General features: G+C 38.4%; 1 protein-coding gene across 1 annotated transcript in view; it reads left to right on the top strand.

The window, feature by feature from the left end:
* Nucleotides 1–5,167: 5,167 nt before the first annotated feature.
* Nucleotides 5,168–7,634, top strand: part of LOC308103512 (GTPase IMAP family member 7-like) — a 6,552-nt gene continuing 4,085 nt past the window's right edge. Inside the window, exon 1 of the mRNA XM_080453510.1 lies at nucleotides 5,168–5,267. The gene's annotated coding sequence lies outside the window, so the exon portion shown is untranslated. The remainder of the gene's footprint in view (nucleotides 5,268–7,634) is intronic.

Here is a 7,634-nt window from a genome sequence, read left to right as displayed (position 1 = left end):
CAGCAGCAAGTATCCAGTCCATAGACCTTCCCCTCAGATTCACTGGCAGCCAGCATGACAGTGACTGTGACAGAGACAGCAGGTTGGTTTCTAATTGATTCCTTTATGAAAACATGGAACACTTCAGTGTTCTAGTAGGTGATGGTGCTCTGAGTTTATTTAACATTTATTTGGCACAAAGTGAATTATCTTATAGACCAGCAAAGAATCCATCAATTAATGAGATATATTTGAGCCTATTACAGAGCAATGAATGTGGACCCAGTGCACTATAGTCTGCTTTTTTGAGTAACTGTGATAGAAGGGCTCCTTATATTCACTTGAGCAGGAATTGAAACAATAATGACTTCATTTGTCATTAAGCCACTCACCATGTGGCGTTCAGAGTGCCAAACCTGACACTGATGACATGGATGACACAATTAACCAGGATGACACACTAACGGTTTGTGTAAACTTTGCAAACTTCCCTTTACTACTCTACACTGTTTACTGTTTACTGTTCCCTTTACTGAGATGTTTGGAACCATGTTACATTACCCTTTCAACTGGTAATTAGAACTTTCTACTGTGTGTGTGTGCGTGTGCGTGTGCGCGTGTGCGTGCGTGTGTGTGTGCGTGTGCGTGTGTGTGTGTGTGTGTGTGTGTGTGTGTGTGTGTGTGTGTGTGGACATTTCAGGAGGTTGTGGATGGAGGTGATGAGACTGACTCTTCAAAACCAGTTGGTGGTGAGTGTCCAACTGTTTTTTTTTTGTGAACAATATTATAGTTTTTATTACAAATTTACAAAATCCAAGCACGTTGTACATTTGAGAACCCCCCCCCCCCTGTATGTTCTATATGTGCAGCGCAAGAGAGTGAGTGTGACAGACTTATGGTTTACAAAGGTTTTACAATCTAATATATTAATCTCACAAATTTGTACACACTTGTATTATGTTTTATGTTGGCAAAAATCACTTTAATGTGCTCCATTAATCATAACATAATCAGTACCATTTAGATAATTTAAACACTGTCTTTTTTTTAATGTAATTACTGACTTGTCTGTGTCCTGTTGCTGGTTTGACTGCAGATGCAGGTCTTTACCACCACCAGGAACATCCTCACAAAGTAGACTCTGATTCAGACTCAGCCAGGCTTCCCCAGTGCGTGCGTGCATGTGCATGTGCATGTGTGTGTATGTTGACATTTCAGGAGGTTGTGGATGGAGGTGATGAGACTGACTCTTCAAAACCAGTTGGTGGTGAGTGTCCAACTGTTTTTTTGATATTATAGTTTTTATTACAAAAATCACTTTAATGTGCTACATTAATTATAACATAATCAGTACCATTTAGATAATTTTAAACACTGTCTTTTTTTTAAATGTAATTACGACTTGTCTGCGTCCTGTTGCTGGTTTGGCTGCAGATGCAGGTCTTTACCACCACCAGGAACATCCTCACAAATTAGACTCTGATTCAGACTCAGCCGGGCTTTCCCTGAGGGACAGCAACAAAGAAATAAAGCAAACATCTGCAGATTCTGGGGATGAGAAGAAACAAACCAAGAAGAAGAAACCAAGCAAGCAGGGGACTGGAAAAGCTGGCAAGGAGAATGCTAGAAGCAAAGGAACCCAAAGTTCTGCTTGTGGTGAGGCAGAATGTAGGGGAAAAAGGAGATTGCTAGTATAGTATATTAAAGGGGATAGTGGGTAGACCTATCCACATAATGTTACTGTTAACACTTACAGGTGTGTTCTCCACTGATTATGCTATTTTATGTTTTTGATGCATATCTTCTGTTTTTCTAACCTGCAAGTAAAGTGGCTGTAACAAATCTTAGCACTTCAATATAATTATATTCATCCCATCCTTGTTGTCTCCGCCAGGCCGAAAGGCATGGCGAGAGAGTATGTTTTACCCCCTGTCCGTCCGCCCGTGTGTGTGTCCGTCCGTGTGTCATTCTGTCATTTTGTGTACAGCTAATCTCTGGCACCGTTGGCTTGATCGCAGCGAAACTGTGCACACACACTCCCTGGATGCCAGAGCAGAACCTCTGCTCTTTTTCACATGGGCCTTTTATAGCACACATTTTTGGACAGTACTCCTACAGATTTTGGCCCAAAATCCTGCAAATCGGTACACAGTATCTCTATAGTCATTAAAAGAAACGGGTCGTTTCAGATTTTTCATATTCCATCCTGATTGGCAAAAATGTACTTTCAAAGTTTGCAGGAGTACTCCGTTTCGAACAAAATGCCTCAAATCATGAACGCAGCATGCAATTTCCGTGATATTTTGCACACACATTCCCATTAGGCCGAGGAAGAAATGCCATTTGAAAATGTTCAAATCAGCCTTATGGTGGCGCTGTAACAGGCCGATTCGTGTTTTTACCTATAACTGCACCGATCAGTGTAAAACTGTGTATGCACACTCCCTAGAGGCCAAGGAAAAACCTTTGCCCTGCATTTTTCACATTTGCCTTTTATAGCGCCACCAGGAGGCAGACTTATGTAAAACACATTTTTTGATATTAAGCCTTCAGATTTGATCAAAATTTCACCAAATCGGTACACATGATCTCGTTATGTGATCAAGACGGATCTGTTTGATTTTTCATATTCCATGCTGATTGGCTAACATGGACATGTAATGTTTGCAGGAGTGGCCCGTTTTTAACAAAATGCTGCAAATCATGAACGCAGCGTCCGATTGCGGTGAAACTTTGAATGCACATTTGCACTACGTTGAGGAACAAATGCCACCCTTTTAACATTGGCCTGTTATAGCGCCACCAGCAGGTCAAATTTAGCAAAACACATTTTTAGAACAAAATGCCTCAAATCATGCATGCAGTGTCCGATTGCCGTGCACGGAATAAATGGCACCCTTTTCACATTGGCCTATTATAGCGCCACCAGGAGGCCAAAATAACCTACCTGACCTGGCGGAGACCTGTGCTCCGAGGAGCACTTTTTCTAGTTTAATTTGTTTTAGTTAACTACAGTCTAATAATCTTGTAGCACGGTCTGCACTAACATTTCACTGCACCTACAGTACACATGAGCATGTGAAAATAACATCAATTGAATCTAACATTCCCAACGTGTCTGAACCTAATATGTTTAACTCTATGGTCTGAACCCAAATGTGTGTGTATGAGGACAGACTGATGTCTGGTATGAAATAACATGTTCAGGTGACAAAAGGAATCTCTGTCTGTCTGTTCAGATAAGTTCATGCGTCTCATATTTTTGGGTTTGCTTCAGATGGAACACACATCCATATACCTCATGTTGCATAGGGTGTAATAAATCCTCCGGCTTTGCCACATGTTAAAGTCGTCCCGATGAAACTCCTCACTGTCAGGTGGAAAGAAGTGGCTGGGTACTCCATATGTATCAGAGAAGGCCTGTGGCATGTTGTCTACACCAGTGTTTCACAAACTTTTCAGCTCGAGACCCAAATGAGAAATGTTGTGTGTCCCCAAACTTAGAAAAATACATATTGAATTAACCAATTAAGCCCTAGTTAATTGAGAAAATAGCAGATCTACAAGGTCACAATGCGTCACGATGCCCGTGTTGTGACCTTAGATCTGCCATTTTTTCTTACATTTGAAAGTCTTTTTGATTTGATTTCATTTTATTTCAAAATAAATTCTAAATCTTTTTTAAATAATAACTTAAAAGATTTGTAAAAATAAAAATAGAAATGGGATATTTAGAGCCGCAACCCAAACATTTGTGCTGACTCGAGTCCTGACACACTGTTTGGGAAACACTGGTCACATTGTGGTCACATTGAGGTCACATGATCACTGATTACCTCACTGACAGTCCAGAATTTGTCAGGTTGAGCATTTGTACATCTGACACAATGACCTGCAGTACAGTAGGGCACCGTGTTGGTTCCTCTTCTTTTCACCCTATACACAGCAGACTTCATCTATTGCTCATAAATGTGTCATATGCAGATGTTCTCCAACGACACTGCCATTGTTGGTATTTAAGTCTGAAAAGAGAATGACAGGTTCAGAGGTAGTGATACTTGTAAAACAGAGCCTATCGCCTGATTGGCTGCATGCAAATTGAAAGAGTCTGATTGGCTTTGAGTAGGCATGCGTAAAATTGTGAATTAAATGTTTTGGACAGTGTGGGAAAGCGTAAGTGAGGTAGTACAATTCTCCAGACAACAACTGAAGCACAATGAAAGATGTTGTGAGAGAAAAGATCTTGAACTTTTTCTAAAGCTTCACGTAATTAATATTTAATTAATATAAACATATTTAGTTAATGTAAAATAATCCAAATTAATATGACTATCTTCATGGTGCTGTCTACCTGTCAGTGTTACCATGACAGCCCATACTGGCCATTAGAAACATAATCTTTGCTGTTTAGATACCTCAATAAAATGATTTAGTGTGCACATCTAAAAACAAGAGATCAGAAAATGACATGTGATACGTATTTTTTTATTTTTCTGAACCAAAAAGTTCACAGTCATTAAAAAGGTTATTGTACTTAATTGTCTTCAGTGTTGTTCACAAATGCATTAATACTGTATGCATGTTCATTCACACAAATAACTACATGCATATACCCTCACATATACTGTACAGTGTACACAAGACTAGACTACTTTCTTTGTCCCATGAAAGTTATTTTTTCATATTCTCAAATTCGCCTTAAAAGTTTTGTCAAATAGTCATCTAAACTGCATTTTTGTTAATGCGTTCATTGTCAGATGATACCATGCATACAGAATAAACATAAAGCTCAGAGAGAGATGTGGCTGATATTTGTTTGTTTGTTTGTTTGTTTGTTTTATTAACAGCAATTACTTTTACTCAATAATAATTACATTATTTAACATCACATAATTACTTTTAATGCCGGGAATATCAGACACTTTTACTGAAATGATATTCCAATGGATGACTTTCACTTATACCAACAAGAGACATTTTCTAGTGAGATATCTTCTTTTACTCAAGTGTGGCCTTTGAGGCCAGGACAGAAGACCCCACTCCTGCACCACCAGAGCACCATCTCATTCCTTACCTAGGTGGAGGAGAGGAGAGGAGAGGAGAGGAGAGGAGAGGAGAGGAGGAGACTGTATAAATATAGTTTATCTGCAGCAGAGAGCTGTTGTCTCTTCCTCTCTTTGTGTCAGTAGAAGGAAGTGTTGCATGACGTGATTATCTCCACAGGGAAGAAAACAGGGAAGAAAAGTGTCTCCACAGTTTTGACAGTCTTCGTGCAACAAGAACATCAGGTAACCATTTGGTATAACATCAGTACCATAGTAACATCAGTAACCAAAGAAGTATACTATATAGTATACAGTATACTAGCACGCTTTTCTTTCTAGCACACTTGTTTATACTTCACTTACTTGCTGTATTACTTAATTTCAGTGTAGTTTTTATTAGTTTTGAAAGTGTGTGTGTGTGTGTGTGTGTGTGTGTGTGTGTGTGTGTGTGTGTGTGTGTGTGTGTGTGTGTGTGTGTGTGTGTGTGTGTGTGTGTGTGTGTGTGTGTGTGTGTGTGTGTGTGTGTGTGTGTGTGTGTGTTATATGAGATATTTGTCAGGGGCAAGATTCAAAAAAGTGTGACACATTTATTTTATTGACAAAACATTGGAAGATAGATTTCATATCAGCCTAATATGATATACTATATACAATATGAAATGAGTTGACAAAGATGAAAACTAACCACATTTTCTCTATTTGATATGAGTTTGTTTTTGTTCATTTTGTAAAGCACAATACTGTTTCAGTTAGTCATTATTTTAAAGCGTTGTTTCTATGTGATTCCCCCCCCCCCCCAGTTTTCTTTATTTCATTACTTTTAGTTAACTAGGCAAGGCAATGCAAGGCAGTTTTGTATGTATAGCACATTTCAACAACAAGGCAATTGAATATGCTTTACACAGAACATCAAGCAAAGGAAACACAATTATACAATAACATTAGGATGTATAAAACAAAAGAAGTAAAAAATACATAAAAACTATAACAGATACAGAAAATGAACACATTCAAAGACAGCGGCAAACAGAAAGGTCTTTAGTTGTGTTTGAAAAGAAATAAGCGTGTCCTGCAGTTTTCTGGGAGTTTGTTCCAGATGTGTGGTGCATAAAAAGTAGTAAATGCTGCTTCCCCACATTTAGTTTTGGTTTTAGGGACAGAAAGGACCTTTCCCAGATGATCTGAGAGGTCTGGATGGTTCATAATATTGTACAAGATCAGTTTAATAATCTTGTAGCACAGTCCACACTAACATTTCACTGCACCTACACATGAGTATGTGAAAATAACATCAATTGCATCTTACATAACATTCCCAACGTGTCTGAACACAATGTGTGTGTATGAGGACAGACTGGTGTCTGGTATGAAATAACATGTTCAGATGACGAAAGGAATCTCTGTCTGTCTGTTCAGATAAGTTCAGTACAGTTGAGTGGGCTGGCTAGTGTCCTTAACCCATTAAGACCGGGAACGCATCTGTGTGTCATTTTTAGATTTCTTTGGCTATTAAAAAATAGCAGATTTACAAGCTCATAGCTTGTAGATCTGCTATTTTAGAAAAATCATTGAAAATTAGTGCAAATCTTTGAATATATATATTTTTAAAGCGAAAATTTGTAAATAAAATCTTTGCTTCTTGGGGTCCTTGGAACAAACTATTTTGAGAGGCGGGTCTCCGGCCAAATACATATAATTTTAGGAGGTCCTTGACATGAAAAAGGTTTTAAGCACCACTGATAAACAGCAACACATGTTTTTTCAGAAAACTGTTAGGATTTAGAAGACATTTGTAGAATACCCAGAACAGAAGCAAAGATTTGAGTTACAAATATCTGCTTTAAAATATATATATATATTGAAAGATTTGCTAAAATGTTCAAGATTTAAAAAAAATAGCAGATCTACAAACTCATAGCGCGCGCAGCACTCGGTGCCGCGCTATGAGCTTGTATATCTGCTATTTCTGAATAGCCAAAGAAATCTAAAATGACACAGATGCGTTCCCGGTCTTAAAGGGTTAATGTTTTTTGGGGCTTTCCTTTCACATAAAGTGGTGTAAATGTTATGAAGTAGTGGTACAGTAGTTCTGTGTCCGTTATTTTTGCTGCTTTAAAGTTTTTTGTTTTGTTTATTTTGTAGCAGCCTGCGGTCCAGAGAGTAGAGTAACAGTCTAGACAACATTGCATTTAAATCTTCCATATACCGCCTATAGGTCCTGTCATCACTGTCACGTATTAGTCCAATACTGTGGTGTAATCAGCAGATTTAATGATGCTGTTGTCATAATGAATGTGTTGCCAAATATTATTTGGCAACACATTTGTGTGTGAACAGAGCATCCGACTGTATTGTGATGGTTGTAACAGCCAGGGGACTGAGACAGCAGACGAGAAGCATGTTTGTTTTTTTCATCTTACCATGCATCAGGCAAATGAATGAATGATGTTCATATTTTTCCACAATAATGTGTTGGATTTGAACAGTTTAGAAGTTTTATAAACAACACTTCTGCTGGATTATATGATCTAGCTGACATACCAACAGACAGACAGACAGACAGACAGACAGACAGACAGACAGACAGACAGACAGACTTGGATATTCTGT

Source organism: Gymnoscopelus braueri (genome assembly GCF_963280865.1).
Source record: "Gymnoscopelus braueri genome assembly, chromosome: 2".
Lineage (NCBI taxonomy): Eukaryota > Metazoa > Chordata > Actinopteri > Myctophiformes > Myctophidae > Gymnoscopelus > Gymnoscopelus braueri.
This window is presented reverse-complemented; position numbering and strand designations above follow the sequence as displayed.